Raw genomic sequence first — 10,826 nt, forward strand, 5'->3', positions numbered from 1 at the left:
CAATGTATTTTAATATTGGAATAGTGCCATAGTCCAGTCTCTCTCTCTCTCTCTCTCTCTCTCTCTGCAGCCAGAGGCAAGTGACACTCTCACAAACTTTACAGTTCCTCCAAATCCTCCAAAATCTCATCAAGATCTCTGAAGTTCTGGTTCATGGATTGCCACTGGCAGATACTAAAGGCGTTGTCCGATACAAATGCAAATGTCATCCAAATAATTATAAAAAAAACCCCAGAAATATGGATAATTCATAACAAGAGTCTCAGCAAACTCTTTAGAAATAATACCCTTAATATGCCAAACCAAAAAGGTTTTAACCTCCTGTCCTATTGAATTGATTTGTTAGCTCCCACATCCGGTTCCAGTGTAAACCAATCTATATACAAAATGCACATTAATTACCATTATTTATAATTTGTATTACTGTAGGGCTCTCAGGCCCCAGTCAAGGATTGGAGCCCACTTGGGCTAATTATATAACAGCTATATATTATTATTGTGTTTTTCATCCGTACATCTTAAAATACTTTAGGAAGGCGGTAAGTATCATTATCCACAATTTCTGATTGAGGAAATAGAGACACAGAGAGGGTTAAGTGCCTTGCTCAAGGTTACCCAGCAGGCCAGTAGCAAAGCCCGGACTAGAACCCACATCTTCTGAATAGTAGTCCAGTGCCATAGCCACTGGTCCATATTGTACAAATGTATCCAGTAAGAGTGGATGGGAGGCAAATGCTGAGCATCCAGGGTTTGAAAATTTGCCTCCCATCCACTCTTACAGGATACAAAAAGTGCATGCACACATGTGCCTTCAAAAAGTGCATGCATGCATGCATGTGTCTCTTCAAAACCCACATTTGCATAGAGAAGTGACTCTTAGAATGAGAAATGATTTAATTGCACACACAGAGGCAGGTACAAGTTAGCCTCTGGAATATGAAAACATGCCCTAAAATATAACTATTACTGATGTTATTATAATTGACATAAGCACAAATTCAATCTGGATGTGTCTGCATCAAATCAATGAAGCTATACCAGTGATGGATTTGACAGATTAAGTTTAAAATAATTAATAGAAATCAATAGATATATAAAACTTCCACTCAGGCCTTCATATGCATGTTGCTTGCTCTTTCTGACATTTTGTACTCAAGGAGTTTGAGCATTTGCTCTGAGGGGCTGAGGGCCCTCAGCTCTCATGAAAGGCAATGGCAATTAGGGATGCACAAGTTCAGCAGTTTTCAGGGCCAGGTCTCAAATCAGCATTCAGTAGACTACTGCTTAGGGGCAACTTATAGATCTTGATCATGGGACACCAATCAATCCACCCAGAGCACACATGACCTACTGTATGCTTCATATTAACCCATACTGATCGCCAAATACCCCAGCACAAAGTTGCACCAAGAGATCTAACTGTCTGCATACTGAGGTTGGCAAGTCCTTTGTGGTTCTGTTTACAGATGGTGAAAGAATTCAATTACATACAAAAAAACTGTAAAGACAAGAATCCCAATCAATATTTAGATCAAACAGTATTATGGAAAAGATTATCAAATGCACACAAAAAAGGACTTGAGAAACATTTTTTGCACTGCTGCTGTGTTAAAGTAACTATCTTGCACTGGGAGCAATCTTTGGAATTAAGGCAGTCGTGAACACTCCATCATTATGACATTCACATCTGAAAAAGAATTTTTTATGTCCAAATGACATTTACACTAGAATCACTTGTTAGCATATGGAATCCTGCAAATGATTCCCTGCATTTAAAATGGTGACATGTTTTAACATTGCAGGATAACACCTATTCGGTTAGGCCCCAATCCAGCAAAGCACCTAAGCACATGCTTAACTTTAAGAAAATGAAGAGTCTCATTGACGATTCACATGCTTAAAGTTAAGCACTCTGAAGTGGTTTGCTGGATCAGGGCTACAAAATATTGTATATGTGTGTATGAATTAGGTATCCTAGCAATCCTGACTCTTGTTTTTAACTTTGCCAGGTATTTGATATTTGCAATTTCTAAAAGCATTTAAAACAATCAGAAAAAGTCTTTGTCCTGCCAGCTTGTCATCTACAGAACATGGTTTAAGAGATAAGAATGTCGTGCTCTGCTCTCATTCCTCTTAGTACTATAGCTACACTAAAAGCACCTTGGGGGTGGTTCTCCTTTTTCATCCTGGGCAGTGACAGAATTCAGATGATTTACCGGGCTATACAAGTACCATGCTCTGACTTGTATTGATTTAGTCACTCTTTGCCCTAGAAAGACCTTCAGCCAGAGTTGTAAATTGGCTTGAATAATCCTGCCAGATCCTAGAGGCCACTACAGCACCATCAGCCAAACATACAGATAATATAGTATATTACAGGAAAGGTCTTTCTGTTTTAGGTACTTCAATGGTCAGCATTACTGTAGTATCTGAGCTCCTCACAACCTCTTAAATGTATCTACCCTCACAACAACCCTGTGAGGTAGGGAAGTGCTATTAGACTATTATACAGATAGGGAACTGAGGCTAAGGGCTAGTCTACACTAGAATCGCTACAGCAGCGCAGCTGTACCGATGTAGCTGTGTCACTATAGCACTGCTAGTGCAGACACTCTATGCCAGTGGGAGAGAGCTCTCCCATCGGCATCATTACTCCACTAGCTATGTCAGTGGGAGAGCTTCTCCCGCAACATAGCGCTGTCCACACTGGTGCTTAGGTTGGTGTAACTTACGCTGCTCAGTGGGTGGCTTTTTTAACCCCCTGAGTGAGTTAAGTTATACCGAAGTAGGTGCGAGTGTGTATAGGTCCTCAGGCTATGTCTACACTATGAGCGAAGGATGTAATTCCCCCGCTTGTGTATATGTACTTGCGCAAGCTCTCATTGGGCTAGCGGAAGTATAAATAGCAGTATGCACAGTAGCATGGGTAGAGGCAACGAAAGCACAGCTAAGCTGGACTGAATACATACCCACCAGAAACCAGTGGATATGTATTCGGCACAGCTCAGCCACGCCTCCATTGCCACCACTTGCGCTAGCTTGATGAGAGCTAGTGCGCGTACGTGTATGCGAGCAGGGGAATCACACCCCTAGCTCATAGTATAGATGTAACCTACGTGACTTGCTCAAGTCACATGGGCTGTTTGTGGCAGAACAGAGAATTGTACCTGAGTCTCCTAAGTCTTAGCTTAGCTGCCTCACCACTGAACCATCCTTTGTGGAAAAGCAGGTTTTTTATTCAAAGAGCATTTTGGTAAAACCATATATTTGGAGAGACCATGCTTATGACTGTGTAAGGAACAATAACTCACTTTATTTTTCAGGTGAAATGCCATATAGCAAACCCTTTTTGATCCTTCCCCATTACATTCAAATCAGGTACCTATTTAACATGTATTTGCAAAAACCCTGTGGTGGTTTTTTTGTTTGTTTTTGTTTTTGTTTTTTAAACTACTTTACCAGTCCACACCAGATCTAGAATTTAAGAACCATCCTTTAATTTAGTGAAGGGGAAGGAAGAGATTCAATAACAGTAGTGATTCAGTTTGGTGGAAAACCCTGCAAAATGCTTTAAGTGGTAGATGATACCGAACATTACAATTTATGAGAATTAGAGTAAAGATAATGAGCATATTTTAGCAATGGGGTAGGTGCGAACTCAAAAGTTGGGGGAGGGTTTTTTAAAATTTAATTTTATTTGTTCTGAATTTTGAAATTGAAGGAGATGGAAAGAAAGATTGGCATGATTTAAAGTCTACAGGACTTTTTTCATTGACTTTGGATAAGGTTCAGACAATTGGATAACTAAGCTTTTCTGTGCCTAATGTCTCATCAGTTTTATATTTCACAGAATAGAGAAGAACATAAATTGTTGTAATGTGTCACAATGCAAAATGCCCTTTGTGGAAAAGAGGCGGGGTGAGGGGAGGAGTGCTGAAAAAGTGTTAGTACTATCTTAATAATATTGTACTTTCAGCTTTTATGTGATTTTTTTTTTATGAGCTATCATAATTGAGAGGGACCACTATGTTTAGCCTCTTTAACTACAGCTAAGAAATTGCTGCCTGAGCAACGTTTGGGTGGTGACAGCTAATTTCATATAATCGCTCTCCCAGTAAGATGAGTTTCCTGTTTGCATTCAAAGCCTATGAATGAATCCTCCCTTCCTACAACCACATTCTAAATTCAGATCACAGAAGAATATGATACTGCAAGTGACATCCACTCATTCACATGCTGTATCCATATATGAATGCCAATTATCTTCCTCCATTTGTCATAATGACCGTGATTAGCTATCAACATTTGGTTAAGATTTTCAACTATATCATTTCATCATTTATCATTTTATCATAAAAAAATCATGTGTTAACTGAAATATATATACACAAAAGTGATGGCTCTTTTTGTTGATTCTTTAAAACTTGTAAAGAAAATGATGATTATAACAAGGCGTATTTTCCAGGGTCAGTTTTACAACTGGCTTTGCTAATTATGCGGATCCTCATTCAGTCACATATTGTGCACATAACTGTTAACTACTTCTGTAGTAAATGATGTTAATCTTGGGATTACAATAAGCTTTGATAAGGAAATGACTAGTAAAAAATGATATTGACCAACGAGGGCAATAGAACCTTTTCAGACTTATAGTTTCAATTACATATAAAGCCTTTAATTGTCTAGATCTAGTATTAAAGTTGGGGGGAGCAGGGGCGCACTGCTGCCACCCATTGGCTAAAAGCAGAGGGGAGCTCAGCCTTGCCAACTCTTGCAATTTGACTGGGAGTCTTGTATATTTCTTAATACCTTGGCTCCTGGAATCATGTGAATATATCAGAATCCCAGCTTTCAATTTTTTTTTTTTAAAGTAAGTTTCTTGTTCTCATGGTTGTAGACAAAACATGACCTGTGTGCAACCTGAAGGCTCAGAAAGCAACTAAAATTTATTGCCAAATTTATTATTTTAAAAAATAATTTAAAGTCAATTTCACGATTTTGGGGGCTTGACTCATAATTTTGAGCATTTGGGGTTGGCAATACTGGAAGCGTCCCCTCCTCTCCCTGGCTCAGGTAAACAGCTTCTTGGACTGATCCCCCTTCTCCTGAACTGGTGCAGTGAGAACTTCCCATCCTGTTTCAGTTTGCTTTAACCACTCTTTGAGTCTGAGTTACCTGTGTACTCATCTCACTCTGTTTCCCTCTCAGGCATGTCAGGCAACTGACATGAAACAGATTGTTCTTGAATTCCAAGGCTGTAGCTCAACTGGACCATCAGCAAAATTACCTTGGATCAGGGATCCTATCTATGGAATTCCCTCAGTGAAGAATCCCTCTGTTGCTGCCCTCAAGCTGCTTCTATTTAGGATGCTGTATCTCTGCCCATTCTGGCCCCTCCTTTCCCACCAGCTCTTCCTCTTTGGATTATTCCCTTTTGTCTAGTTTGTTTAGGGAAATGTCTAGTATCTCTAGGCTGAGTTACAATTTAATTTTACTTTTAATATTTTTGAGCTTTCTGGACACTCTGCCCAGAAACAGGTGCTCCAGAAATCAGTCAATGTATTGAGGGGGAGGGGGAAAGCAGTGTTTCCAGCTCTTCTGATTTACTTGGGAGTTTCATGATATTTGGTGCTTTTTCTTCAGTCCCCAGGACCGGGAGTCATGAAATTACATGAGACTCTCACTCAGCTTTCATTTTAACAAAAGTAATTTCTAGCCCTCAGGGTTGTGGAGAAAAGCTTGTAAACATGAACCCAAGTGTACACTCAAGGCAGAGAAACCAGACAATTGTTATATTTTTAAAAAAATCTAATTTTAAAGCTAATTTCATGATTTCTGGGGGCCTGACTCATGGTTTTTGAATGTTTGTCATTGGCAACGCTGAAAATAGGTTAACATGAATAGGATAGTCAATTTTGCTGTTAAAAGCAATATTGAAGGGCTGGAAAATCACTTGGATAATGATACGATGCAAAATAAATTTATAAAATAGCAAATTTTGGTGTACTTTACTAAGACAGCATGAGGGCTCATAAGCCTTGAACCTAGGCCTGTGGGTTTCCCGGCTATGCATAGACTGTTGCTATGCATAGACTGTTGCTACCCAGCAGCACAGTCAAATTCTTCAAGAAGGGGGCTAGTGAAGCACTAGCTAACAAAGGGCCTTGCCCATGAAGTTCCTGATTAGTGGAGATGTCCAGCTCTCTCCCCCTCCCATCAATTGGCTGGGACGCTCTACTTAAGCCAGAAAGAGGCTCAGGAAATTGAACAACTAGACTAATCACTGAAGGGCTACTCTGGACCCTGCCTACCTGCTTGACTGCAGAGCCCTGCCTTCCAGCCTGTTCCGGTCCTCCTTATCTCAGATCCCTGTCTGTTCCCATTTTCCTGCTTTCTCTTCAGGTCCCTGCTCCTACCCCTGATGCTGACTTTGGTTTGGCACCTGACTCTGTCTCTGGTTCCTGATTCTAACTCTTAGGCATGACTGTCCTGGTCACTACAGACATGTATCTAATGGAGTGCAGTTTCTTTGGACCATTGGGTTAGGTTAATCAAAGGGATAAATATGAAGATAAAAAATATGCTGGGAATTTCAAAGGAACCTAAGGGACTTAGTTGCCTAAATCCCATGGAAACTCAGTGGAAATGGTGTGCCTAACTCCCATAGACTCCTTCAAAAATCCTAGACTCAGTGATTAAATGACGTCCGTTTATCAGCATTTGAAATGTTCTGAATATAATCTAGTACCCACTGTCTGTTTTCTCAAAGTGGGCTGTTACGTGCATGTATGCTGACTTTCTATTAATACAGAACTCTTGACCTGCATGGTTGTGTGAAGAAGGTTGAAAAGTCTCTTGCATTGCAGATCACAGTGTGGGGCTCCATGGGGGCCTTCTGTTCTGTGCAAGTGGTGATGGTGGGATTTGTGAAGAGGGGAGGAACGGCTCTGCCACCCCTCTCCCCATAGCACACCAGCCAGTGCCATGAACTGATGTGGAGGAATAAATAATTGGCTACTGGTATAAACCAGCAACTAATTACTGCCTGTCTGGAGAAAGCAGAGAAACCACAGAACAAATTGGGACAAAGTCACAATTCATTGCATGCTCATTGCCCTATAGTCAGGGAAGACTGTTATGTCACAACATAGCCCACAGAAAGTTTCCTATTAATCATTTGGGCTATTTGTTTACATTTGAAAGCAGACTAATAAGGAATATAAATGCTATTTATTCATTGACATATTTTCATTTGTCAAATATCTATTCCTTGTTCCTTTGCTGAATCTGGTCCATAAATAATAACCCATCAGGGCCCTTCGTGGAGTTCTTCCATCACACCCTAGACAATCAGTGCTCTGTGGTATTGACATCTCAAAGGGCCAAACACTAGTGCACTACCACTGTGCTATTTCTTAGTGGTCACAAAGCACAACTCACAACACAGTCCACTTCCTTCCCCACATCTCTGCTCTCCGGCTTGTTGTCAAATCGTCAGCCTTCCGGGATGAATTCTAGTTATTGAACCTGAATCCAATTTTATTGTCTGCTTTGGAAAAGACTGCTAGGCCGAAAGGTAAGAGATAAGATTAGATGAAGCATGAAATGCAAGATACACAAGGTTCATATCACTGTGGTATACTATAGCCACATTTATATTGATTTCTCAGGGATTTCATTGACAAAAACACTGTTACATTCTGAAGGTTAACTTTGTTTATACTGACTTTGATGTGCTGGGCCCTTTTGCTTTGTAATAGAAATACTGTCCGTGTGAGGGCTGTGTTATTCCTTTGAATGCCAAACTCAGAGTCATCTTTTAGCCGGTAATTCTTGTTGTAATCCACAAAAATGTGCTGCATCCTTATTGTCAAATGAAACAGGGATTATATGATCATAATTGTAATTGATTTCTGATGGATTTAAACATAACAGAAGCACATGGAAAGGTTAATATCTGTATTTGGCTCACATTTTGTACTTTCTCATTCTTTTAGGACAATATTATAGGCAACGCACAATATTGTTTATATAAACACCAGTGATTTTAAGGGACTATTTCCTTAGCAGCATTATTCATCTTTTTATAGCATCTGAAAGTGTGCTTGGTGCTGGAAAGAGAGCACAAGAGACTGGCTTCTGTCCTGCAGATCTCCCTATGTCAATAATGGACTTGACAGAGAAATGAAACCATAACATCCACCAGGAATGAAGAGGGAGGAAGAAGGATATGGGTGTGATGGTACCCAGGGTGGTGTGGCATCTCACCACCACCTTCCCCTTAGCGTGAAGCGGTCTTGTCTGTGCCTGCTGTGGGTCAGCTCCCTGAACCACCACTCTCTGGCAACATAAGCACTATCTTCCTGGCCCTGCAGGCCTTGCTCTGTCTGTACAGGTAGCAACAGGCCACACCAGCCCCTGAATACTTTGAGCTATCCCTGTAGTGTTCAGCCCCTTGCCCACAGTACACACCAGCTTGTAAGCGTCAACTCAGGACCAGCACTTTGCTTAGCACCACAGCACTTAGATACACTTATTGTGTGTGTGTGTGTGGGGGGGCAATTTTATCAAAGAATAGAGATGCAGGTGATAATGAGTAAGAATATTGGAAACAAATGGTTATATATCAAACTAAATCATAGCTAAGTTTAGTCTCTAGAAAGCATGCTAACAGGTTAACCTGCTGTCGAAAGAAGCCTATCTCATCCAAAGTTCTCTCCAGCATTTTCAACCAAGCCTAGCTGAGATCCCATGTTCATGAAGCAAATCTGCTGTCCTTTTACTTCCTAGGTGAGGGATGCCTGGGTGCCTGGTCTGCCCTCCAAACATAGCCAAAAAAGCCTTTGAAGGGCACCTCAAGATCAGGTTCTCCCCTCCCACTATTATCTTTTCCGGTTAGTTTCTTTCGTGAAGGTCTTACAAGTCTTTATTTGCATTCAGTTCAGATTGGTGATAGAAGACCCATTGTGAATGAGACAATGCTCAATTTACATGTAAACAACTAGACATCTCTTGTCAGACAGAAAACCTGTTTTTCACCTTTGCTGGTGACCAGCCCCCCAGATACAGACTTTGAGAAAAAATATTTTCAGTATATATGCATGATTCCTTACACAACACCTGTACATGCACTGGACAATGATATTGATGACCAGTGACACACCAGATTTTATTTGAGACATCACCTGCACCCCCTTGCCAGTTGGCATTAAGAGGTTCTTGAGTCACAACGGGTAACAGAAATACGGCTATGTGGGCTCTCTGCATCTTCCTTGGTGGCTGAAAGATTTTGGCTTTGGTTTTTTATGTGTAAATGTACTTTTTTTTTTTTTGTAGATGATGCTGCAGAAGTGAGGTTTTTAGGGATGAATTAAATTGAGGGCCCGATCATGCAAACACTTGATTGCTGTCATCAGTAGCCCCATTGATTTCAACTCATGGAAATAAAGTTAAGCATATGCATAAACATTTGCAGGATTGGGGCCTAGATGAACAAATACTTGTGGGGACGCAGCAGCGGAGACAGGGCTGGACAGTGAATTGAAGCCCATAGATTGCATCCAATGTATCCTCCTCTAACTGTATTGAGAATGGGTGCTGTTTGTAGTGTGTTCACTCTGGTGACAAGTATTGACACAGGACTGAAGTAAAATGTACTCTCTGTAGTCTTGTAACTATTAAAGCAAAACAAAACAAAATCAATTTGGCCAACTCCTGAAATCCCTACTCAGTTTTTACTCAGACTACACTCACTCTCGCTTCAGAGTTTGGCTCGTTGACTTTTATACTTGACTCTCTGTGAGTTCTATGTGTGGGAAAATCAGTCAGAATGAAAATGAATTCATTTTCTACCAGCTTTGTTTAACTTGGGTATTAGACACCAAAATCTAATATCCAATGCCCAGGGCTTGGAAACAACCAGTACTCACCATATGCCACACAACACCTCTCTGAAACCACTACTTTGTTCTCCAGAATCTCAGCTTTTAAAAAAACTTTTAAAGCTTTTTTTCATTTAAAAAAAGAGTGAACTTCTACCTGTTATAGTTTGAAAAGAAAAACCTCATAAATATGAACCAAGTGTAGCTAAGGACTTGTCTATGCAGGGAAGCGATTGTGAAATAAGCTAGGCTGTGGATTTAAAGTGCAATGGCGATTCTGCACTAGTTCTCCGTGAGGACACTTATTCTGCACTTAATCCAAAAGGGATTAAACTAAACCACACAAAGGCACTCATAGTGTTCACATGAGGAGCTAGTGTAGAATAGCTATTCCACAAGAATTAAAATTAATAATAATTACACACAAGTATTATAAATCATACTTATTAATAAAAATAATTAATAATAATTCCACTTTTAGCAGTTACAGGTTATTTCCCAGTGTAGATAAGCCCTGATGCAGAGAAGTGTGCTTGAGTCTGCAGCGAGCCTGGAACAATAGCTCTGACTGAGAAGTGTGACTTGCCCCATTCATTAACTCAGCTGCCCAGCCATGTAATTGAAATGTCAACAGTTAACTATTTCATTCCTCGTGCAAGAAATTAGAGGGAGGCTCACAGAGCTGCATGGTGTACTGTGAGTGACAGCTCACTTGGATGCCACAAGTGGATGGCATTTGGGAAATACTACTAATTTTTCCCCCAATCAAGAAGAAGCCAAGCTAGAGAGCTTAGGAAAGGTCACAGGCTTATTGAAGTCCCAGTGAGGGGAGCACACACACTTATGTCTGAGACATCTATAGTTACCAGCATCCAGTTTTGGTGACTCACATCGCAGAGCTTATTTTGTGGGTGGAGCTTGGAAGAATGCCATCACCTTTCCCTC

This window comes from Emys orbicularis, chromosome 2, assembly GCF_028017835.1.
Source record: "Emys orbicularis isolate rEmyOrb1 chromosome 2, rEmyOrb1.hap1, whole genome shotgun sequence".
Classification (NCBI taxonomy): Eukaryota; Metazoa; Chordata; order Testudines; family Emydidae; genus Emys; species Emys orbicularis.